We start from the raw sequence: 27,121 nt of genomic DNA, 5'->3' as shown, positions 1-27,121 counted from the left end.
GCCACAGTAATACGTGTTTAATGCCATTCCTTTGTGTCATTTTGTCCACCAAATGTTTTATACTGTGCGTGAATGCACAAAGGTGAGCTTTGTTGATGTTATTGACTTGTGTGGAGTGCTAATCAGGCATATTTGATCAGTGCATGACTGCAAGCTAACCGATGCTAACATGCTATTTAGGCTAGCTGTATGTACATATTACATCATTATGACTCATTTGTAGGTATGTCCTCGGTGTGTATAATTTAGTTTTGCATGGTTCGTGACACATTATCTGTATGTATAATTGGCTGCTAATCTGATAGTTGTTTGTGTGCCGTGTTGTTCCAGACCACAGCAAACGTTACCCAGCTTGCCAAAGATTGTAATAAATCCACTCGAAGAAGACAGCCTGCTTTTTCCTTTAACTTGGACACACACATCTATGCCTTTGGCCATTTTTAGCCAGTAATTTCCAGGAGTTATCTCACCCTCTGAGAAGCCTCTGTTTTACTAATGTTTTCCAATTTTACAAAAATCGGTAGAACATATATTGCATGTCAACATTTCTATCAACAAAGATTTGCGTCAGCCTGCGAAACAGTCATTTTTATAGTTAATAGCTAATATAAACACTTACATCATGTGTTGCCTTCATTATAAGACTTATAAGATTTGCATTTAATTTTTTGCAGCTCCAGAAGGATTTTGTTTTTGTATTTTTGGTCCAATATGGCTCTTTCAACGTTTTGGGTTGCCGACCCCTGCCCTAGTATGAAAGGTTTCATCAAGCCTGCTTGGGTGATGTTCGGCGGGCCAAATGATAAGCTTTGGCGGGCCGGATGTGGCCCGCGGGCCGCCATTTGAATAGACTTGGCTTACTGTATTGTAAAGATCAAATTTAGCACAGCCCGCATCAGGACCTTACACTGGAGTATTAGGGCCACGCTAATAAGAAATGCAGCTAAAACGTTCTGAGAAAAATACTGATTTATTAGTCACCATTGACATAAAGAATGTCTTCAATTTATTCAACTGCTTTGCATATCTTGACCTATCTTGTATTTCAAAGTGGCCTGCATGTATTCCTATGTTTTCAGTACGGGGAAAAAGGTTGGACACTCGTGGCTTTTAGCAAGAACGAAGCAGCTTCCTCAATCCTCATTGTTCATGAGCTATTGTGCTGCTTGTTTACTCATTAAGGATAATCCAATTAAAGCACTCCAGAGCAGCTTAGCACACAAACATGACAGAGAGTGGAGGACAGGTTGCGGCGGCCCGGCGGCCTCCACCCCGCCTGGCTGCCAGCAACATGGGGTGCAGAAACCACAACATGCCTCCATAGCGGCTCGTCGGCCTGCCCGCCTCCCGCCGCGCCGTCCCGTTGAGTGTTGGCCGACCGATCCCTCCGTGCACATATGTCCACTTGCGCTGTGTTCCTCTCTAATTAGCTACACTGCTTCCTGCCATGTTCTTTTTCCACATGCTAAAAAAGTAACAGGCAGTGCAGAGGGCACATAAATCCCAATAACAAAGAGGCCCTTCTCATATTAACAAGCCATGATAATGTCGAGGGCAGAGAGTGCAGGTTACCTTGGCAACCGGAGGCGTATTTGTGTTATTTTTTCAACGAGTCCTTTTATTTAATCTAAACCTTCTTTAGCCAAATGTGCCATTATCTTTTTTTCTAATTCTGCCACCCAGGACACACACAGAGAGTTTGATGGTTAATTATCAGTCTGAGGTTCCTCTGTGGAGAGAAGCTGATGACAGCTAATTAAAGATGAAGTGATGTATATGCGCCCTGTCCCTTGCCGCCTTGCACCCCCCCACCCCCCACCCCCCAGTCCCTCACCACCAACACCTCTCTGTCGCCTCCCACCTGCCTCATCATATGCTGCTGCTATTGGACAGTAAATATCCACAATGAGTCACTTTGCTTTACATGCTTCATTGACTTGGAAGTCTGTTGCCTATATCTATAATATAATACACTGGCCACAACATTAGGTACACCCCAATATTCCAACTACAATTGTATCATTTGTTCTGCCATAATTGCAATGGTAACGTTTTGATTTACATTGAGAAATGTCATATGTTTACACTCCCGAAAAGGAGTAGGAAGAAGCAGAGTTTATTCAAATCCTACTTGCATGCTTCAGCAGTGACCGTTTGTTCACTTTCTGTGTTTAAACGTGACCATTTTCTAATTGGGACAGAAAGGAATAAAGAACGTATAGCAATTCATACGAGATGAATTATGCATGATGAAATAAAATCATGTATGTGCTTTGCTCAAAGTTTTTTTTCTGGTCTCAAACTGAGCCCCCGCCATAGACGCTTAGTTTGGGATTAGATTTTTTCTCCGCTTCAACCTCCCCCCATGTTTACCTTTTTTTTCTTACCTTTTTTTCGGGGCACTGCCCTTGTCTTCCTGTTGGGGTGATCCCTGCCTGTGGTTAGGGTTAGGGTTAGGGTTAGGGTTTTCGAGTCCAAGATCCCTGGTCTCAGCCAAAAACCAAAGCAAGATCTACCCCGTCGCCAACTATATCTATCTATCTATCTATCTATCTATCTGTCTATCTATCTATCTATCTATCTGACAGCGACTATGTGAGTTTTATGCTCAGACCCTCTGATGTGACTCGGGAGCGGGTTTCATTCCTGCTAACCCTTCCAGATCGACTTCATAAATATCGCTTATGATGTCACAAGGCTTCCTTTTTGGTTTGGACCCACACATTTGCACACACAGGAGCGTCTCATATATATATATATATATATATATATATATATATATATATATATATATATATATATATATACCATTTTCAACTTCTATTCAATTGAATAGACTGCAAAGACAAGATATTTAATGTTCGGACGAAGAAACGTAATTTTTTTTTGCAAATAATCATTAACTTAGAATTTAATGGCAGCAACACATTGCAAAAAAGTTGGCACAGGGGCATTTTTACTACTGTGTTACATGGCCTTTCCGTTTAACAACACTCAGTAAACGTTTGGGAATTGAGGAGACCAATTTTTGAAGCTTTTCAGGTGGATTTATTTCCCATTCTTGCTTGATGTACAGCTTAAGTTGTTCAACAGTCTCTGTTGTAGTATTTTAGGCTTCACATTTTCTATGGGAGACAGGTCTGGACTACAGGCAGGCCAGTCTAGTACCCGCACTCTTTTACTATGAAGCCATGGTGTTGTAACACGTGGCTTGGCATAGTAATGCTGAACTAAGCAGGGCTGTGCATGATAACGTTGCTTGGATGGCAACATATGTTGCTCCTTTCAGCATTAATGGTGCCTTCACAGATGTGTAAGTTACCCATGTCTTGGGCACTAATACACCCCCATACCATCACAGATGCTGGCTTTTGAACTTTGCGCCTATAACAACCCGGATGGTTCTTTTCCTCTTTGTTCCGGAGGACACGACATCCACAGTTTCCAATTGGAAATGTGGACTCGTCAGACCACAGAACACTTTTCCACTTTGCATCAGTCCATCTTAGATGATTTGGGGCCCAGCAAAGCCGGTGGAGTTTCTGGGTGTTGTTGATAAATGGCTTTGGCTTTACATAGTAGAGTTTTAACTTGCACTTACAGATGTAGCGGCAAACTGTAGTCACTGACAGTGGTTTTCTGAAGTGTGCAAAAAATAACAGTGTTCCAGTTCGAACATTAAGTATCTTGTTTTTGCAGTCTATTCAATTGAATATAGGTTGAAAAGGATTTGCAAATCATTGTATTCTGTTTTTATTTACGATTTACACAACGTGCCAACTTCACTGGTTTTGGGTTTTGTATATACTGTATAAATATAAGACGCTTATGTGCATCAATGAAATGAGAGAAAAGAGTTTAATTGTGGGGATCATTGCGAGCTACGCTGTTGTTTGGACAGATGTTGAATTGGCTTGACTAAAGTGAGGATTTTAAACCTCTTTCCTTTTCAGCCTGTGTGTGCAAATGTATGGGTCCAAACCAAAAGGAGAGCCTTGTGACATCATAAGCGATATTTATGAAGTCGATCTGGAAGGGTTAGCGGGAATGAAATGCGCTCCCGAGTCACATCAGAGGGTCTGAGCATATAACTCACATGGTCGCCGTCAGATTTATTATCTCAGCACTATTTGGGGGCTTTTACTAAAGTCTCTCCCGTTGATGGACACAAGGATCGTAAAATGAAGAGAGAAAGGCAACAGCGGGTCAAAGGGCCTTTAGATGGCGGCGAGATGGCTCCAGGAAGAAGTACAAACAATTTTATTAACATTCTGGATTTTTTTTTTTTTTTTGGTTGACAGGCAGCCGCATGAGATGACTGGTGGATACATCATCACCACACGGACGCTCTTCTGCCTGTAAGCGTGCTCAGCCGTGACCACGACCACGATGATGTCTTTATGGGGCCTCCCTGAGCCACCAGGAAGAGGACAAAGACCAGTTTTGTCATGACAGAAGGTTAACTTACTACGTGTGTCCTTCCACTTTTACTTGTAGAGCTGTTCTTAGTCTGTGAGGTGGAAACAACACAACTGCCGAGACAAAAGACAGGACAGAGAAGACAAGTCACGGAAATAAAGACAAGGGGAAGGAGGAGAAAGACGAGGATCAAAAGATGAGTAAATGAAGTAAGGAGAAGGCTAAGGAGACTAGTAAATGAAGTAAGAAGAAGACTAAGGAGACTAGACCAGCAACTTGCAGGTTCGATCCCCGCTTCCGCCACCATAGTCACTGCCGTTGTGTTCTTGGGGAAAACACTTTACCCAAATGCTCCCAGAGCCACCCACACTGGTTTAAATGTAGCTTGAAATGTAGATAATGGGTTTCACTATTTAAAGCGCTTTGAGTCTTAAGAGAAAAGCGCTATATAAATATAATTAACTTCACATAATTGTGTCTACATATGTCCGTAATAAGCGGGTTGGTATGAACTGCTATTGACAGAGGCTCAATGGCAAGAGCAAAAAGCAATGGGCTCAGGGGGCAGCCCTGCCGTGTGGAACGGTAAAGGCAAAAATATTCGGATTAAAAAATACTTGTCCTGACCGAGGCCTCAGGAGATGAATATAGGAGCTTAAGCCATGAAATAAGGAGAAGGTTAAGGAGACTAGTAAATAGGCTAAGGAGACTAGTAAATGAAGTAAGTAGAAGGCTAAGGAGACTAGTAAATGGAATAAATAAGAGGGCGAATAAGTAATTGAAGGAAAGAAGGCGAAGGAATTACATAACGAGAATGAGTCAAGAAACATGAATATTTTCTGCTCCGTTTACACAAAAAACAAACATAAGCATGTTTGAGCGTCGCTCAGAGATCGACAAAATCCTGCCCTTCAACCATCCCAACTGAGCAAGTTAGTACAACGCAAAGAAACACACCATTAAAAATATTAACTACCTGTTAGCAGCCTACCCGGCGAGTCAACTTCGCCATAGCCTTAGTCGGCATCCCACAAGCTCCATCCAGCGTTCGTGGTATGCAGCCCCACACATTTATCCATAAAAATATAAAAAATCTGCAAATACTTTTGACATGTTTTCAATTTGTTCTGTAGTCCTGACTAAACAAACTGGACGGTCGAACATTAGCCTTGGTACAAAGAACATACGCATCACTTGTTACATCACTCTGACCTCTCCGGTCCATCACTCAAATAAGTTCCTGTGGAACATAAACAATGATTTCCTAGTTCCTATATAAAGTATATAGTGTAATATATAACACTTTTTTTTTTTTAATCCATATATGTTTGTCTTTTTAAAAGGCATGTTACATTTCAAAATGGTGGTGTTAGCTGAAAAGAAAAAGTAAACATAAACTAGGAGAGGAAAACAATGATTTGTTTAAGACAATATAAAGAATCCAAGCAGCAACTGGAAAGAGGAAAGGAGAAAAGATAACTGAGACACGGAAAAGGAGATGAGGAGAGGAAAACAACATATGCCAATAAAACTAGAAGAAGGAGCTAATGAAATAGGAGGCAAGAGAAAAGGGGCAAAGTGAAAGAGCTGAGAAGATAAACGCATGATGAAGGTAATGAGGAGAAGTAAATTAGGTGAAGGATATAAGGAGATGAAGGAAGGATGGAGACAAAATCTAAAATATGTGGTGCAGAGAAGGTGGATGAGGCAAGAAGTTATAAACAAAGGAGACAAGCAGAAGAAAGCAAGATTGAGATAAAAGGAAACAGCATGAAGACAGGGAGGAGAAAATAGGGTAAAACAGACATTCTGGAGAAGCCCAATCGAAGAAGACAAGTCAAATAAGGACAAAGATGGAAAATATATTATATCCTATATTATATATAATATATTTTATGAGGAACTTACAAACATTAAATCAGTTCTGTTGACGAAAACATTAAGTTGACACAAAAAGGAAGCATTGTGTTTTTTTTTCCATTGTAAAAGTTGTCCTATCCTATATGTTCTCTTCTCAAAATGGCATTTTCTCTGTTAATGGTCCAGCCTGCAGACTCATTTGGTGCGTCCTGTCCCTCCAATCCTCCGGCGAATGTGTGGCGCGTCCGACAGATGAAATCAATGGAGCCTGCAGACGAGTCATCACTGCAGCTGAGTGGAAGATTGAGGTGACAGAAAGTGTGTCCGTGCGGCCTCTTCACAGCCACCTTAGCGTCCTTCACTCCCTTTGTCATTTTTTTTTTCTCATTTCCTCTCTCCTTCTTTGTCTCTTTTGTTATTTTAGATCATCTCTGCTCAGGAATGTCAAATACAATTTACCAAAATGTACATTTGGTGGCTTACAGCTCACTTTATTTTACATTTGTTCTAAAATACAATATTGACCCGAATATAAATCAGTACTTTTTTTTTTTTTTTACCTTGAAAAAAGTTTTAAAAAAAACAACTATGAATGTCTTATATTCAAAGTCTAAAAGATGTATCGTAAATTCTGGACTATAAGCCGCAAATTTTTTCCTACACTTTAATCCCTGCGGTTTGCAAAACAGTGCAGATAATTTATAGATGTTTCTTCGCTGATAGCCATAATGCAAATAGTTGAAAAAAAACCCAAAAAACAAGCAAAGACACTGAAAAGGTGTGTTAATTTTGTGCTGTGGTGCCATCTTTTGTACGAGATTGCTCACTGTATGTGCTGCAGTGTCCTGTTTACACTCAAGCTTTTAACCGGTACAATAGCCAATCTGTCTTCTAATCGTGTTTCCAATCATATGGATTCTTCTTTCATCACTCCAAGCAACGTTAGTAGGTTTTACGATATAACTAAAACAATTCATACTTACTAAACAGTCCAATGTGGAATGTCCTTAGGAATGTTTTCATACATTGTACTTGCTATCATAATGTAATCAAGATAGCGTCATTAGTATTAGCGAATATGCTAACATCATTACAAGTGTTTGTGTAGGTATTATTAACTTAAAATGGCATTCTCTTTGTATTGTTTCAGTTTTGTGAATTCCCCAAAACGTCACCGTGGGTTTTGGAGTCTGTTTAGCTGATTGGAGAGCTAGCTTCCGCAGCTAGTGGATCCATGACGATGACTTCTGTTTTGCTTGATCAGCTGTTTTGATGCCGTTTGACAGTCACCATTTGGAAACAATTAAGGTATGTAAATAAACATTTACAAAATATTTCTGTGTAAATAACTCATGTCACAATGTATAGATCAGCGGCTTATGGTCCAGGGCGGCTAATACCGGTATATGGATAAATAATTTTTTTCTTCTAAAATTTTGTGGGTGAGGCTCATATACCGGTGCGCTCTGTAGTCCGGAAAATACGATGTACAACCTGACAGGTGTCGCCAAAAGACTATCCCCCAAAGTGAGTCAGGGCTTTTCATCCTGTCACTCACACAGAGCGATGCGGCCGAGACACATAGACCCACTGGGGGAAAAAATGTCTAAAAGATTGTTGGCAAGTTAGCAAACAACAGAAAAGGAGTTTTAACTAAACATTTAAGGTACTGGCAATCAATTAAGCACAGTCCTCAAACAACTGCTGAGCTGACATAAATATGTAGGTTGGATTTTGTCTGAAAAATGTTTTGAAAAAAGGGCTGTCTTATATTCACGTCTACATGTTAGTTTGGTAAAAGTTTTTGAAGAGTTCCTCATAATTGATAATGTAATATAAACAACTTTTTTGAAATGGATACAGATATTTAGCACACATGGTGGGAATTTTGAAAACTATCACATTCTCACTGCATGCTGAACAATACTTTTTTTTTTTTTTTTTTCTTTTTTTTTCTTTTTTTTTCTGTGTCCTGTCCAGCTTCTCAGGCAAATCATATAGTTGATGTAGATGCCCATGTCGGCTGTTCAGATTTACTTTACAAAAGAGAAGTGTAGGATACTTCTCTTGTTGCCTTATTTGTATTTGACTTTATTAAATGTATTTATATTATCATTTAGTGCAGCCGGGCCGGAGCAGGAGGGGATAGAAAGAGAAAAAAAAAGAAGACAGAGGGGGAAATTGTGGGGACAAGAGGGGGATTAGACAGAGAGACAAAAACAACAACAGCAAACAACAACAACAACAACAATAGAGCCACATCAGCAAATAGGACATGTACAAATATGATGGTAAAAGTAATAGCAAATAAGCAGTTAGCGAAAAATAAAAAATAATACAGAAATGACAATGAGCATTATTACACTACAAATGGATCAATACAAATACCAATAGAAATAGCGCTATTGATAATGAACAATACCAATAATTTACCTTTATTATCAACAATACAGTTGTTTAAATGCAACAATACATATACGTAATGATAACTTGAGATACGAAAGAATGCAGAAAAATGGAGGGGGAGAAAGAGAAGCAACCTACATTAACCTTGTAGATTGTTATAGTCACAATAGGTTAAGCTTTGTCAGTGTGCCATGTGTTACACCCAGTTTACCCTAGGGCAACAACGTTAATATATGTTTGATGAAACGTGATTATGTGCATGAGTGTAAGTATGCATATGTACTTGTATATGTACAGAATGTGTATATGTGTTTGTACAATGAATGTATATGTACAGAATGTGTATATGTGTTTGTACAGTGAATGTATATGTACAGTATGTGTATGTGTATGTTTGTATATTGAATGTGCGTGTGGATGTACGAACATTAGGTAGGTAAATATGTACTGTATTTGTGTATGTATGTGGGAGCGTAGGTACCTATGTACGTATGTGAGCATATGTGAATTTGCATGTACAATACATTCGACTCCCAGAGCGCGTGGGAGCCAGAGCACGGCCCCATCACCCCCGAGAGCCCAACCCACAAACAGGAGGCGTGGTGCCCAGGGAACCAGGGACCACTGCCCCCACGCAGCCAAGCCGGCCAGCGACAGGAACCCCAGAGCCCGACCCACCGTACCGCCCACAAGGGCCAGCAGCAGGCCGCAGACAGACGCACCTGGCAGAGGACAGGGCACGAGAAAAGCAGGGGACAGCCAGACCCCAAGCCAGCGAGAGACCACACCCCACACGGGCAGAAAGGCGAGACGCCCCGCCCGAGGGACCCAGAGACTCCCCGCAACCGGACGGGAAGACCGCCCCCGCCCCACCGGCAACCGGGCCCCCACGAGCCCACCCCCCACCCCCGGAGAGCGCGGCGAGGCCAGCCCCCGGCCACCCCACCCAAACCGGCCGCCGCAGGACCACCCAGGCGCAGGGCCACGGGAACCACCCACCCCACCCGCAGGGACCCCAACGATGGAGATGGAACAACCAGCAACCGCCCCGCCGAGCCCCCCCCCTGAGGGAGGGGAAAAATTAAAAAATAATATTAATAAAATATATTAAAAAAATAAATAAATAAATTAATTAATTAATTAATTAATAACAAAAAAAAAAGAATTAAAAGAAGATCACAGACATGCTGACAAACAAGGTCACTACCCCAGCAACTGGCCGACTCGCAGCACCTCGGAATACCTTGCAGCACCAAGCTACCACAATAGACGCAGGGACTAGGCCCAACAGGCCCCAACCAAGACGGGCACCCGGAAGGGATGGACAGCGGGATGCATGCTGAACAATACAGTTAACATACTGTACAGGCCAAACGTTTGGACACAACTTCTCATTAACAACACAACTGATGGTCCCAACCCCATTGATAAAGCAAGAAATTCCACTAATCAACCCTACCTGTGAGGTGAAAACCATTTCCTCTTGAAGTTCATCGAGAGAATGCCAAGAGTGTGCAAAGCATTAATCGGAGCCAAGGGTGGCTATTTTGAAGAAACTACAATATAAAACATGTTTTCAGTTATTTCACCTTTTTTTGTCAAGTACATAACTCCACATGTGTTCATTCATAATTTTGATGCCTTCAGTGACAATCTACAATGTAAATAGTCATGAAAATAAAAGAAAACACATTGAATGAGAAGGTGTGTCCAAACTTTTGGCCTGTACTGTATATATATATATATATGTGTGTTTGTGTACATACATTACAGGCCAAAAGTTTGGACACACCTCATTTCAATGCGTTTTCTTTATTTTCATGACTATTTACATTGTAGATTGTCACTGAAGGCATCAAAACTATGACACCTGTGAAGTGAAAACCATTTCAGGTGACTACCTCTTGAAGCTTATGGAGAGAATTCCAAGAGTGGGCAAAGCAGTAATCAGAGCAAAGGGTGGCTATTTTGAAGAAACTAGAATATAAAACATGTTTTTAATATTTGTTATTTCACCTTTTTTTGTTAAGTTCATAACTCTATGTGTGTTCATTCATAGTTTTGATGCCTTCAGTGACAATCTACAATGTAAATAGTCATGAAAATAAAGAAAACGCATTGAATGAGGAGAAGGTGTGTCCAAACTTTTGGCCTGTACTGTATATTAAGACTATTTTTTGGACACGGCGTTGGCTTGTATTTGCAGTCCTGCTTTTGCACCTCCTGGCCAGTTGGGGGCAGCTCCGTGTTGGGCTGTAATCACACACACACACACACACACACACACACACACACACACACTCACACACACACACGCGCGCGCTCACATACACACATGCGCTACGGCCCACTGATGTCCAGCTGCTCCTGTCAACACTCCACTACTGCGTGTAATTCACCCTCACACACAACAGCAGCTGAGGCTAAGAGAGTCGCCGCGCCCACCACACACACACACACACACACACACACACACACACACACACACACACACACACACACACACACACACACACACACACACACACACACACACACACACACACACACACACACTCACACACAGTGGCAGAAAGTGAAAGTGGACCATCGGCCGGAGAGGGAAAGTGTTCAAGAGTCGTGGGTGACAGACGCACAAATACGGACAAAGAGCCGCTTGAAGGGAATTATGGGAGGTGGGCTGGTGCACTTTGTTTAAGTGGACTAATCAAAGCCACCTCCCCTTCAAAGGTGGTGTGTGTGTTGGTGGGCGGAGTCGCAGTGACAGACTGAGTCCAAGTTCCCCTACAATTATCAACTTAGCCCCTCCTGCCTCCCCTCAGAGACCCAAGCTGCTGCGCCCATCAACAACTCATTCAGGCCTTAACAAAGCTTTGCCACGCCCACACACGCACACACACACACACACACACACACACACACACACACACACACACACACACACACACACACACACACACACACACACACACACACACAGGTCGAGGTTTGATGCATGAGGCTAATTGGAAAACAATTTTCGGAGACGACTATTTAGTTTGGTGATCTCTCCTTTTGAAGGCCGACTTCAGTCAGTGCTCTCCAATCCACCATCTGCCATCTTGTCTGATACTTTACATCAGTGGTCCCCAACCTTTTTGTAACTGTGGACCGGTCAACGCTTGAAAATTTGTCCCACGGACTGTTTTTTTTTTTTTAAACTTTTATTTATTTAATTTTTTTTTTCTTAATAAAAAAAATACAATCATGCGTGCTTACGGACTATATCCCTGCAGACTGTATTGATATATATTGATATATAATGTAGGAACCAGAAATATTAATAACAGAAAGAAACAACCCTTTTGTGTGAATGGGGGAGGGAGGTTTTTGGGTTGGTGCACTAATTGTAAGTGTATCTTGTGTTTTTTATGTTGATTTAATAAAAATAAAAAAAATATATATATATTTTTAATTTATTTACTTTTTAAATTTCTTGTGCGGCCCGGAACCAATCGATCCACGGACCGGTTGGGGACCACTGCTTTACATGACACCATTTGTACTCCTTCATTTATTCGTACACAGTGTCGCTGTCCCATGAAAAGCATCCATCTCCACATTGAGGGAGTTTTTTTGTTTTAATCCAAAAAATCAAGAATTTTTATTTTTTTTAATTGCATTTAATTAGTCAACAAGAATACAACTCACAATATTCACGATTTAGCATTTGTGCCAGTGGAAATTCAACAAGAGTATTCTAATTTTGGCGTACGGTGGCACCTCGATGCAGCGGCATAATCCAGACTTGATTGGAGTGTCAAAAATAGACATTTTTATGGACTAATGAATCATCTAATTAAATAATTTAATCATAAGTCAATTACAGGGCAGAGACAGGCAAGCATCCACACTCACATTTGCATGTAGTGACTAAAAGTCAGGCGGTTCTTGTTTGCCAGTTGAACCAGGGCTGTTCAACTGGCGGCTTACGGGCAAAAACCGGCTCGTGAATGACACCAGACTGGCTCAGGAGTTGAGTTTAAAAAGCTTGTCAAAGATTCCTAAAAACACTCGAAAGTTGTCATAAACATGATCTTTGACTACGTTTACACTGCAGGCCAAAGTAACACAAATGTTAGTTTTTTTCGTCGAAATCGCATTTTTCCCAGTTGACGGTTTATTTTAACATGTAAGCAAATGCACCACAGCATCAATTCCTTTCTTTCAACAATCGCTATTTCTTCAGAATCAAAATACATTTTCATATATTACCTAATATAGCATATTATTTGCGCACTATTGACAAGTGATGGATCGAAAATTTGTCGGCCGGGAAAAACTGTTTCCTGAATCCAGGTATTGTGATAAGGTATCCACTTCCACATTTTTATGGACTAATGAATCATCTAATTAAATAATTTAATCATAAGTCAATTACAGGGCAGAGACAGACAAGCATCCACACTCACATATTTGCATGTAGTTACTAAAAGTCATGCGGTTCTTGTTTTGGCTCCCTTTTAGAGCAAGGCTCTTCAACTGGCGGCTTGCGGGCAAAAACCGGCTCGTGAGTGACACCCGAATGGCTCAGGAGTTGAGTTTAAAAACTTGGCAAATATTCCTAAAAACACTCGAAAGTTGTCCTAAACATGATCTGTGACTATGTTTACGTTGCACAAAGTGGCACAAATGTTAGTTTTTTTTCGTCGAAATCAGATTTTTTCCAGCTGACGGTCTACACTGCAAGTAAAATGTGATCTTTATCAGACTCCAGTGTAAACGCGTGATGTGTATTTCTGGTCTGGTCATCCTTGTCCGGACAGAAGGATGACACGGCAGTGTGGCTGGATCAAAAGAGACGTCGGAGACACTTTACTAAACTAAAAGTTGCTTTATTACAAGCGAGTGTCATTATACAGGACTGCTGTTCCTGGAGGAGTTCAGGTCAAGAAAATGAGGCTCTCCTGACTTGGAGAAGCCAAACCATCAGTTTTTATATTCCTCCTTTCTGTCTCTGGGTGTGTGCTAAGTCAGGACAGCACACTCTGACCATAAAAGGAGATGTTCGTGTGTAATTGTCTGGAAAACAACTGCTTTAAGTCATAACTTAAATGTTGACGTTGCGCTAGACAGGTAGTCTCTTCTCAAGGATAGGGCTATCACTTTTGCATTCCAATGTCCCAATCAGGGCCTCTTTCCTAGGGGAAGTGCGAATATTAAACTAAGGGGCCTTATCTTATGTGCTCAAAACTGAAATACCACTATTTAATTAAACTTGGTGCTTTGCTTTCTCCAAGATGAATATAAACATTCACCGTATGCAAAACATAATATGAGTTAATTAATTCACTTCACGCACATAGGCCCCAATGTGGCCCTAGTGTGGGCCCCATGTGGCCTCGGCGTCACTTGCATGCGCAGTTCGATATAGTGAAAACAAAGGAAGTTGATCGTAAAATGAACAGAGAAGTCGACATACGCTTAAAATTAATGTTTTTTTATGTGAAAATAAGTCAAGTGATATTATGTATGAACTGATATTAATAGTTTACTTTATTTGGGAGGGTTCTTATCTTTTTATGGCTGTCAAGTAAGGAGACGTGGACATCAGCGTGGATCTACATTAGCTTTATTTTTCAACTCACTTACGTAAACAACTTACGAAACGTACTTAACATGTAAGCAAATGCACCACAGCACCAATTCCAGTCTTTCAACAATCGCCATTTCTTCACAGTGAAAATACATATTCATCCATCCATCCATCTATTTTCTACCGATTATTCCCTTTGGTGTCGCGGGGGGCGCATATTACCTAATATAGCCTATTATTTGGGCACTATTGTAAGTGATGGATCAAAAATTTGTCAGTCGGAAAAAAATTGTCTACCGAAGCCGGACGTTGTGCCAAGTATCCACTTCCGCTGGCGGGCTGCGTCTTTCCCCGCGCACGCTAATGACTTAGCTCGCCCAAAGCTGACGAAAGAGTTGCATTTGGGTCGCATTCAGGTTGCATTGCGTTTAGACTTAAGTCACATTTGCAAAGATCAGATTCCAATCGGATTCGGATTATCTCCTGATGTGGCCTGAATCTGATGCCAAAAAAATCAGATTTGAAGCACTTTGTAGTGTTTAAACTGGCAAAAAATCTGATCAGTGTCATTTGAGGGCAAAAAAATCAGATTTGGTGTGCAGTGTAACCTGGACCTTAGACTAAAGTCACATTTGAAAAAAATCAGATTCAATCGGATTTGGACTACCTTCTGATCTGATGCCAAAAAATCCGATTTGAGGCACTCTGTAGCGTTTAGACTGGCAAAAAAAATCTGATCAGTGTCATTTGAGGGCAAAAGAATCAGATTTGGTGTGCAGTGTAACCTGAGCCTTAGACTAAAGCAGTGGTTCTTAACCTTGTTGGAGGTACCAAACCCAAACAGTTTCATATGCGCATTCACTGAACCCTTCTTTAGTGAAAAATAAAATGTTTTTTTTTTCAAATTCAAGAAAAAGTCATATGTTTTTTTACTGGTGCACAAAATTAACCGTGCATGAACATCACCTTGTTCAAAGAACAAAACCAACACAGTGCATGAACTCACAACAAATTACACACCTTACACCCATTACCATGAATTGATTGACATGGACCCCGACTTAAACAAGTTGAAAAACTTATTCGGGTGTTACCATTTAGTGGTCAATTGTACGGAATATGTACTGTACTGTGTGAAATGTACCGTTTCATATAATGTATTTTCTTCCTTTGCAATCTACTAGTCATCCATCCATCCATCCATCCATCCATCTTCTTCCGCTTATCCGAGGTCGGGTCGCGGGGGCAGCAGCTTAAGCAGGGAAGCCCAGACTTCCCTCTCCCCAGCCACTTCGTCCAGCTCTTCCTGTGGGACCCCGAGGCGTTCCCAGGCCAGCCGGGAGACATAGTCTTCCCAACGTGTCCTGGGTCTTCCCCGCGGCCTCCTACCGGTGGGACGTGCCCTAAACACCTCCCTAGGGAGGCGTTCGGGTGGCATCCTGACCAGATGCCCGAACCACCTCATCTGGCTCCTCTCGATGTGGAGGAGCAGCGGCTTTACTTTGAGCTCCTCCCGGATGGCAGAGCTTCTCACCCTATCTCTAAGGGAGAGCCCCGCCACCCGGCGGAGGAAACTCATTTCGGCCGCTTGTACCCGTGATCTTGTCCTTTCGGTCATAACCCAAAGCTCATGACCATAGGTGAGGATGGGAACGTAGATCGACCGGTAAATTGAGAGCTTTGCCTTCCGGCTCAGCTCCTTCTTCACCACAACGGATCGATACAGCGTCCGCATTACTGAAGACGCCGCACCGATCCGCCTGTCGATCTCACGATCCACTCTTCCCCCACTCGTGAACAAGACTCCGAGGTCCTTGAACTCCTCCACTTGGGGCAAGATCTCCTCCCCAACCCGGAGATGGCACTCCACCCTTTTCCGGGCGAGAACCATGGACTCGGACTTGGAGGTGCTGATTCTCATCCCAGTCGCTTCACACTCAGCTGCGAACCGATCCAGTGAGAGCTGAAGATCCTGGCCAGATGAAGCCATCAGGACCACATCATCTGCAAAAAGCAGAGACCTAATCCTGCAGCCACCAAACCAGATCCCCTCAACGCCTTGACTGCGCCTAGAAATTCTGTCCATAAAAGTTATGAACAGAATCGGTGACAAAGGGCAGCCTTGGCGGAGTCCAACCCTCACTGGAAACGTGTCCGACTTACTACCGGCAATGCGGACCAAGCTCTGGCACTGATCATACAGGGAGCGGACTGCCACAATCAGACAGTCCGATACCCCGTACTCTCTGAGCACTCCCCACAGGACTTCCCGAGGGACACGGTCGAATGCCTTCTCCAAGTCCACAAAACACATGTAGACTGGTTGGGCAAACTCCCATGCACCCTCAAGGACCCTGCCGAGAGTATAGAGCTGGTCCACAGTTCCACGACCAGGACGAAAACCACACTGTTCCTCCTGAATCCGAGGTTCGACTATCCGGCGTAGCCTCCTCTCCAGTACACCTGAATAGAAGGCTGAGGAGTGTGATCCCACGATAGTTAGAACACACCCTCCGGTTCCCCTTCTTAAAGAGAGGAACCACCACCCCGGTCTGCCAATCCAGAGGTACCGCCCCCGATGTCCACGCGATGCTGCAGAGTCTTGTCAACCAAGACAGCCCCACAGCATCCAGAGCCTTAAGGAACTCCGGGCGGATCTCATCCACCCCCGGGGCCTTGCCACCGAGGAGTTTTTTAACTACCTCAGCAACCTCAGCCCCAGAAATAGGAGAGCCCACCACAGACTCCCCAGGCACTGCTTCCTCATAGGAAGACGTGTTGGTGGGATTGAGGAGGTCTTCGAAGTATTCCCTCCACCGATCCACAACATCCGCAGTCGAGGTCAGCAGAACACCATCCTCACCATACACGGTGTTGATAGTGCACTGCTTCCCCTTCCTGAGGCGGCGGATGGTGGACCAGAATTGCTTCGAAGCCGTCCGGAAGTCGTTTTCCATGGCCTCACCGAACTCCTCCCATGTCCGAGTTTTTGCCTCTGCGACCGCTGAAGCCGCACGCCGCTTGGCCTGTCGGTACTTGTCCGCTGCCTCAGGAGTCCTATGAGCCAAAAGAACCCGATAGGACTCCTTCTTCAGCTTGACGGCATCCCTCACCGCCGGTGTCCACCAACGGGTTCTAGGATTACCGCCACGACAAGCACCAACTACCTTGCGGCCACAGCTCCAATCAGCCGCCTTGACAATAGAGGCGCGGAACATAGTCCATTCGGACTCAATGTCCAGCACCTCCCTCGTGACATGTTCAAAGTTCTTCCGGAGGTGGGAATTGAAACTTTCTCTGACAGGAGACTCTGCCAGACGTTCCCAGCAAACCCTCACTATGCGTTTGGGCCTGCCAGGTCTGTCCGGCATCTTCCCCCACCATCGCAGCCAACTCACCACCAGGTGGTGATCGGTAGAAAGCTTCTCCCCTCTCTTCACCCGAGTGTCCAAAACATGAGGCCGCAAATCCGATGACACAACTACAAAGTCGATCATGGAACTGCGGCCTAGGGTGTCCTGGTGCCAAGTGCACATATGGACACCCTTATGTTTGAACATGGTGTTCGTTATGGACAATCTGTGACGGGCACAAAAGTCCAATAACAAAACGCCGCTCGGGTTCAGATCCGGGCAGCCATTCTTCCCAATCACGCCTCTCCAGGTTTCACTGTCGCTGCCAACATGAGCATTGAAGTCCCCCAGTAGAACGAGGGAATCCCCCGGGGGAGCACTCTCAAGTACTCCCTCGAGTGAATCCAAAAAGGGTGGGTACTCTGAGCTGCGGTTTGGCGCGTAAGCGCAAACCACAGTCAGGACCCGTTCCCCCACCCAAAGGCGGAGGGAAGCTACCCTCTCGTCCACCGGGTTGAACTCCAACGTACAGGCTCTGAGCCGGGGGGAAACAAGAATTGCCACCCCAACCCGTCGCCTCTCACTGCCGGCAACGCCAGAGTGGAAGAGAGTCCAGCCCCTCTCGAGAGAACTGGTTCCAGAGCCCTTGCTGTGCGTCGAAGTGAGTCCGACTATATCTAGCCGGAACTTCTCCACCTCGCGCACTAGCTCAGGCTCCTTCCCCCCCAGCGAGGTGACGTTCCACGTCCCAAGAGCTAGCTTCTGTAGCCGAGGATCGGACCGCCAAGTGCCCTGCCCTCGGCTTCCGCCCAGCTCACATCGCACCCGACCTCTATGACCCCTGCTATGGGTGGTGAGTCCATTGGAGGGGGGACCCACGTTGCCTCTTCGGGCTGTGCCCGGCCGGGCCCCATGGGGACAGGCCCGGCCACCAGGCGCTCGCCATTGTGCCCCACCTCCGGGCCTGGCTCCAGAGGGGGGCCCCGGTGACCCGCGTCCGGGCAAGGGAAATCTGGGTTCCTTGTTTGTTTTCTTCATAAAGGTCTTCGAGCTGCTCTTTGTCTGATCCCTCACCTAGGACCAGTTTGTCTTGGGAGACCCTACCAGGGGGCATAAAGCCCCCGGACAACATAGCTCCTAGGATCATTGGGACACGCAAACTCCTCTACCACGTTAAGGTGGCAGCTCAGAGAGGAGCAATCTACTAGTAAAAGTTTCAATCGATCAATCAAACAACCTGCAAATCAGATGGAAATTTAGAGGGAACATTGTTTGGGGGTCATCCATAATACGCCGATAGGGAGAAGTTTTTATTTACACGATAAGTCGGATGTGTCTTTACCTCCGTGGCGGAGACTCCGCCGAACCCCTGAGGCCGACTCGCCGAACCCCTAGGGTTCGATCGAACCCAGGTTAAGAACCACTGGACTAAAGTCACATTTGAAAAGATCAGATTCCAATCGGATTCGGACTACCTTCTGATGTGGCCTGAACCTGATGCCAAAAAATCAGATTTGCGGCACTTTGGAGCGTTTGGACTGGCAAAAAAATCTGATCAGTCATTTGAGGGCAAAAAAAAATCAGATTTGGTGTGCAGTGTAAACGGGGCCTTTGACGTTTATTTTGTTTTTTTTGCAGTAGATCATTAAACAGTAGAGTACTCCTGTTGTATTGATAGGTGTACCCCCCCCCCCCCCCCCCCAAATTGTGTAACTCTGACAAAATAAATAGCCAAAAATCAAATGTCCACTGCAGAGTAAGCTGGTTCTCAGGAATTTCCGAGATAAGAATACAGTAATAGTGACGGGAGAAGTCTGACCCACCTGAGTCCTCTTGTATTAAACGTTGAGAGAATTTCCTACAAAAAAAAATGGCGTATGCTCAAATGCAGGAAACGCTGAACACAAAACGAAAAAATGTGTCAAAGTGTTCGCACGCGCTAATCCAAGCACATTACTTTTTTTTTTACATCCTAATCAAGGTGAAATTGACCAAACATCTGGACACACCCAGTGCACGCCCCTTTATAAAAATGCAAATTTGCAAAAGAGGACAAGTATAATCTTAGAGAAAAATGTAACTTAAAACATTTGTATGCACATAAAACATTTAAAGGCCTACTGAAACCCACTACTACCGACCACACAGTCTGATAGTTTATATATAAATGATGAAATCTTAACATTGCAACACATGCCAATACGGCCGGGTTAGCTTACTAAAGTGCAATTTTAAATTTTGCGTGAAATATCCTGCTGAAAACGTCTCGGTATGATGACGCCTGCGCGTGACGTCACGGATTGTAGAGGACATTTTGGGACAGCATGGTGGCCAGCTATTAAGTCGTCTGTTTTCATTCCAAAATTCCACAGTATTCTGGACATCTGTGTTGGTGAATCTTTTGCAATTTGTTCAATGAACAATGGAGACAGCAAAGAAGAAAGCTGTAGGTGGGAAGCGGTGTATTGCGGCAGGTGTTGTGCCGGATAACGCACCCCCGCCGTATAATGCACCCCCTGACTGTTGTGCTGGATAACACAGCCGGTGTTTCATTGTTTACATTCCCGAAAGATGACAGTCAAGCTTTACCATTGACCTGTGGAGAACTGGGACAACAGAGACTCTTACCAGGAGGACTTCGAGTTGGATACGCAGACACGGTACCGTGAGTACACATGCAGCTGAGGCTTCCAAACATTTGATCGCTTGCCCGTACGTGCGTGCCGCTATGTGCATGTCACGTACGTAACTTTGTGGACTTTGGGGAAATATATGTGCTGTATGAACTTTGGGGAGGTGAACGGTACTTTGGGCTGTGGGATTGAGTGTGTTGTGCAGGTGTTTGAGTTGTATTGGCGGGTTATATGGACGGGAGGGGGGAGGTGTTTATGCGGGATTAATTTGTGGCATATTAAATATAAGCCTGGTTGTGTTGTGGCTAATAGAGTATATATATGTCTTGTGTTTATTTACTGTTTTAGTCATTCCCAGCTGAATATCAGGTCCCACCCGCCTCTCACAGCATCTTCCCTATCTGAATCGCTCCCACTGCCCTCTAGTCCTTCACTCTCACTTTCCTCATCCACAAATCTTTCATCCTCGCTCAAATTAATGGGGAAATCGTCGCTTTCTCGGTCCGAATCGCTCTCGCTGCTGGTGGCCATGGTTGTAAACAATGTGCAGATGGGAGGAGCTCCACAACCTGTGACGTCACGCTACTCGTCTGCTACTTCCGGTACAGGCAAGGCTTTTTTATCAGCGACCAAAAGTTGCGAACTTTATCGTCGATGTTCTCTACTAAATCCTTTCAGCAAAAATATGGCAATATCGCGAAATGATCAAGTATGACACATAGAATGGACCTGCTATCCCCGTTTAAATAAGAAAATCGCATTTCAGTAGGCCTTTAAAACCTTCAGCATATCAGTGGAATTAATTAAGCAAAGAAGTCAAACCATGTGATCCAGTCTAAGAAACTTTTCAAAGTACAGGAGAAATAATTATGATAAACCTTTTGAACTTATAGAGAATACGATATTCATCTCATTAACTCACTGAACTATTTATGAAGAGAACTGTTGTATTCAGAATGAATTGATGTAAATTGGGCACATATTGAGAACAGGAAGTGAATATATGTGTTAGTAATTGCTATAAAGTAGAAAAGGGGTGGGATTAGATAAGATTAGCTTCTTTCTACTCCTTTTGGAACATTTAAAGAACAATGAAATTTTTTTAAATATGTGATGTATCTCGTTGAAACTGTGTACCGTACATGTTAAACTTCAACCAACCAACTAACCAAATCATATTTTGAAATTAGCCATGTGCCCGAGATCCACATTATATTATATCCATCCATTTTCTATCGCTTGTCCCTTTTGGAGCCGCGGGGGGTGCTGGAGCCTATCACAGCTGCATTCGGGGGTAAGTTGGAGTACACCCTGGACAAGTCGCCACCTCATCACAGGGCCAACACAGATAGACAGACAACATTCACACTCACATTCACACACTTTTATACTATATTCAGCTTCAAAAAGATAAGGTTGTGAATCCTCATTTGTCCAAAAATAGTCGTCTTCCTTGTCTGTTACCATGTCGGCTATTATTAAAAGACACACACGTTTGTTTTTTTACGGAAGTAGGAAGTGCGCTGCTACGGTAACTGCTAAAGAAAGAAATTCCAGTAATGCGTAAAATGACCAAAATTTGGTAAAAATTTAACATATTGTTATGAACGTGTCGGTTATCTGCAATTTAACACAATAATGGAGGGTTTTGAAGTTGTTTAGGAGGCTTTGAAGCCGCATTTTGCAAGCATTTTTTTTTTTTTAAATCATCTTCAAAATCCTAAAAAAAAGACATGTATGTTCTTGTTTCTCATAATGATTGTGAATGATAAACACAATTCCAAAAAAGTGCATTTCCCCTTTGAAATTTCTCAGGAAGAGCAAGAATGCTATTAAAAAAAGAAAACATTTGTAGGACAATAGCATCTATTGTTTGTGTGACTCATTTAAAAAAAAAATGATACATAAACAAATGGAAAAAAAATTGTCATGACCTCAGTCAACATGCATTCTTCTGTTCCTCCTTAGAAAACAACCCCCACTAGAGATCAGAAATGAGTCCGCTCCCTCGTTAGTGTCACCAGAGCAGAGCCGGCCCAAGGCATAAGCGTACTAAGCGCTTGCTTAGGGCCCCGCGGCCAGCAGGGGGCCCCCAAAAGCAATTAACAAAAAATTCTTATTTTTTATTTTTTGCATGTAGAGTCTGACTGATGATTTCTGCGCAGATAGAGGCAAAACAATGTCACAAAAAAGGACATATCCTTCAGGTGCAGAAAAAAGGAAGAAGAAGAAAGTGGAAGAGGAGAAAAAATGCCATGGTAAAGGTATGTTTGCATGACTTGGTAATAAAAAGTTTATCAAAGAGATGTGTAGCTGTAATTAGCTTTAGCTAGGTGACGTTAGCTAGCTAGCGCGGTGCTAGCAATATGTTTTTAGCATCAGGTTACTAGTGAGATATGTTGTTTGCACAAATTGTTTGCAGCAGAGCACGGCAATTTATGTGAGGAAAATAAACATAATTTTTTACATCAATTCATAAGTTATGTGAAACTTCCCCAGGAGCATTGTTAAAATACTTTGGAGGCACAGAATCAGCCCAGAGCCAGTTCACATCCTCAGGCTCAACTGTGAGTGATGAATCAGGTGAGGAAAAGACTGTCACCATACAGTATACATTTAATTTCTTCGTATAAACATTACACCCGAAGGGAAATTAATATATTCAAAGTATCTCATTAATATGTGTGCCTATATGTATGTATGTATGTATTTCATCTTAGGTCCATCTCCATCCTCTACAGTGCTCTCTCACACACCTCCATCCTCTGTGCCCACTGTCCCCTCCATGTCTGAAACCACAGCTGATTTATCTAGTAAGTTAACTGCAAAACACCCTTTATAATTGCTCATTGTACTGCAGAACATTCTGAGATTAATAATTATGTCCAACAGTGCAATTTAATGACCTTATAGGTCCTTCTTTTTTAGTCATTGTCTTTCTTTGGTCACTTCCTCAGCAACTTCCACCACAACGTCCCCATCACACCATGGACCATCATCAGCTTCGCCAGTTGACCCAGCTGAGTGGCCTTCTTTCCTCTCAGATTCAGACAGGACTGAGCAGGTGATCAGAGGACCACTGTCTATTAAGGAGAACTTTTCATTCCCCAAACGGCATGATGGCCGAAGTTTTCATTATCATTATACCTACAGACAGCTAGTCAATGGGGAAAAAGTCAAGCGTAGCTGGCTGACTTATTCAAGAAGTAAAGATGCAGTCTATTGCTTTTGCTGCAAATTATTTTCCAAAAAGTCCTTGAAACTGGCAGCCGAGGGACAGCGGGATTGGGTCAACATAGGTGCACTGCTGAAACAGCATGAAATCAGTGAAGATCATTGTAGCAACATGGTGAAATGGAAGGAATTTGCCTTGCGTCTTTCAAAGGGGAAAACTATTGATGAATTTAACTTCAGTAGACTGCGCTCTCTTTGTACAAAGTAAACATTAAATATGAACAATTAACTAAAAATATAAACTAGTAATTACATTTTAAGATTAGGAACCATATGTGGCACTCTGGACATCATTCGTTCATTCATTGGTGTTATTTATGTTCTTAACTGGGCCACCCCCATATCTTTATAAATGACATGTCATTTGTAAAGACATGCCAGGCTGACAATAGGATAATGTAAACAACACTGCCAGAGCCGCAATGAGTTTATAGTAGGTGTGTGAATGATCAACAATCAATATTATTGGCAGAAATAGAGGGCCCCAAAATCAAATTTTGCTTAGGGCCCCATGGAGGCTTGGGCCGGCACTGCACCAGAGTTACGTTTTTAATAGAAATAATTCGTAAATCAAAGCCAATTAGACGGACTCTGACCAACAGGAGGAGAGACTGTAGTTTTTGCTGGCTTCCATCGCAAAGGCCATGACCTCTTTTGAGGGAACAAGATGTTTTAATAGGCTCTTAGTACTACTAAGACCTTCTGCGTTCTCCTTTTTTGCTGACAAGTGTGTGTGTGTGTGTGTGTGTGTGTGTGTGTGTGTGTGTGTGTGCGTGCGTGTGTGTGTGTGTGTGTGTGTGTGTGTGTGTGTGTGTGTGTGAAACGCACATGGCCCGGCGTGTGCGGCACAGTGCTGTCGACATGCCCCGAGGCCATTGTCTCACCTACGGCGCCCGAAAGCACCGCGCCGGCTGACGATAAACGCATTTACGCCTGCTCGGTGTGTGTGTTTGCTCTCTAAGCTCTAAGTAATAAGGTTGGCCACGCTGCATTCGCGATAAGGCATTAGGCTGGTGACCTCTGACCGCTCCCTCGCCTTAATGGGGAAAAGCATGCAGGCGGCAGGCGGGAGCGGCGGTGTTTAAACAAAGTGCTCCATGAATTGTAAATTGTCGTCATGCGGTGTGAACGCACGAAGATTGAAAACGGTTGTTGGCTGCCAGATGTCATTTCACTGTGCAGCTGTGCACGTCATGTGAGATCTCCACGTGTATTTTTCTTTTTCTTTGGCTTTTTTGTGATTTTTGTGAGAAAAAAAAAGAGGCTTGACAAAAGGTCTCAGAAATGATATCAGTAACCTAGAGCAGTGCTGTCTGATGGGAAATGACAAACTATTGTGCTAGTGGCTTAAAATGATCATTATTTTGAGGAAAATTATGGCATACACACACCCCATTTAATGTTGCTAATGGAAACATTAACATAGAGCGTGTATAGCAGAGGTGTCAAACTCAAATACAAAACTGAACAAAGCCGCGGGCCAAGGTTGAACAAATTAACCTTTTAATAAGGACCCAAACAAGTTTTGCATTGAATATTGAACAAGCAAGGCTTATATAACTTTATAGTGACATGCAAAATCGAGTTTCAAATAATAATAATAATAATAATTGAAAAATATCAATGGCATATCAAATAAAATTTAAATAAAAATTGAATGCCTCTTTTCTATTTGCAGCCTTCTGAGGTAAATATCAAAATAAACTTTTTCCACAGGCTAATAATACATTTGAAAATAAAATAACAATAATGAATGAATCAAGCATTCAAGGCTTGAAGTAGCAAGAAAAAGTGCATGGATGAAACGTACATTTTTGCTCAGTTTGCTACACTGATTTGCTTTGACACTGAATATGGAACAAGCAACGCTTATATAACTTAATAGTGCAAAATCAACTTTCAAAAAACAAACGAAAAAACATCAATGGTATATTAAATAAAATTTAAATAAAAAATTGAATGCCTCTTTTCTATTTGCAGCCTTCTGAGGTAAATATCAACATTTGGTGGTAGCGGGGGGGTGTATAATGTAGCGTCCCGGAAGAGTTAGTGCTGCAAGGGGTTCTGGGTATTTGTTCTGTTGTGTTTATGTTGTGTTACGGTGCGGATGTTCTCCCGAAATGTGTTTGTCATTCTTGTTTGGTGTGGGTTCACAGTGTGGCGCATATTTGTAACAGTGTTAAAGTTGTTTATGCGGCCACCCTCAGTGTGACCTGTACGGCTGTTGATCAAGTATGCCTTGCATTCACTTATGTGTGTGTAGAAGCCGCATATATCATGTGACAGGGGCCGGCACGCTGTTTGTATGGAGGAAAAGCAGACGTGACGACAATCTACAATGTAAATAGTCATGAAAATAAAGAAAACTCATTGAATGAGAAGATTTGTCCAAAATGTTGGTGTGTGTATATATATATGTATGTGTATGTATGTATATATATGCATGTACCGTATTTTCGGCACTATAAGGCGCACCGGATTATAAGGCGCACCTACAATGAATGGCCTATTTTAAAACTTTGTTCATATATAAGGCGCACCGCATTATAAGGTGCACCGCATTATAAGGCGCATAGAATAGACGCTACAGTAGAGGCTGGGGTTACGTTATGCATCCATTAGATGGAGCTGTACTAAAGGGAATGTCAACAAAACAGTTAGATAGGTCAGTCAAACTTTATTAATAGATTACAAACCAGCGTTCTAGCAACTCCGTTCACTCCCAAAATGAATAAACAGCTGTTTTATTATTTCCCCCGAGGTAAAGTCAGTGACGTGGTATTTCGTTTATCTTTTAACAACAGCAAGGTATAGCATGTAGTGCAACATTTATATCACATAGTGGAGGGGAACTTTTCCTCGATTCAATAAACAGGTAAAAAACCGGTATAGCTCGGTTGGTGGAGTGGCCGTGCCAGCAACTTGAGGGTTGCAGGTTCGATACCCGCTTTCACCATCCTAGTCACTGCCGTTGTGTCCTTGGGCAAGACACTTTACCCACCTGCTCCCAGTGCCACCCACACTGGTTTAAATGTAACTTAGATATTGGGTTTCACTATGTAAAGAGCTTTGAGTCACTAGAGAAAAAGCGCTATATAAATATGATTCACAATTCACTTCCAAAAACAGTGATACTTTTACGGTAAATCAAACGTTGGTGCAATCACAATATAGTAACACTCGAAATAGTGCAGAGAAATAACAATATATCAATAACTCAACGTTGCTCAAACGGTAATGTCACACAATACAACACACATAATAAACATGTAAAGCTCACTTTATTAAGTTATTCCTCATCCACGAATCCCTCAAATTCTTCTTCTTCAGTGTCCGAATTAAACAGTTGGGCGAATACGGCATCCAACATGCCCGGCTCCGTCTCGTCGAAGTCGTCATTAATGGAGTCAGTGTCGCTGCTGTTGTCTAGCAGTTCAGTGACAATGTTAAATTCTCTCGCTGCTGCTCTATTCCCGTGTTCTACTGCATGACTGATCGCCTTGAGTTTAAACTCTGCGGCCATTTTGGGGTCTTTACATAAACACACAAATGGAAATGAAACGGCACGCCTTGCGCTTCTTCTTCTACGGGGGAAAATGGTGTCGGCGGCTGCTGCTTACCGTAGTTGCGAGACCTGTTGT

The 27,121-nt window shown here is 43.0% G+C and overlaps 1 long non-coding RNA gene across 1 annotated transcript; it reads left to right on the top strand.

The window, feature by feature from the left end:
- The first annotated feature begins 22,778 nt into the window (after positions 1 to 22,778).
- Positions 22,779 to 23,624, top strand: LOC140679933 (uncharacterized). The gene is made up of 3 exons (XR_012051207.1): positions 22,779 to 22,829; positions 22,967 to 23,059; positions 23,204 to 23,624. It is a non-coding gene; the product is annotated as an uncharacterized lncRNA (long non-coding RNA).
- The last annotated feature ends 3,497 nt before the right edge of the window (positions 23,625 to 27,121 follow it).

The sequence above is a fragment of the Nerophis lumbriciformis genome, linkage group LG27 (genome assembly GCF_033978685.3).
Source record: "Nerophis lumbriciformis linkage group LG27, RoL_Nlum_v2.1, whole genome shotgun sequence".
Classification (NCBI taxonomy): domain Eukaryota; kingdom Metazoa; phylum Chordata; class Actinopteri; order Syngnathiformes; family Syngnathidae; genus Nerophis; species Nerophis lumbriciformis.
This window is presented reverse-complemented; position numbering and strand designations above follow the sequence as displayed.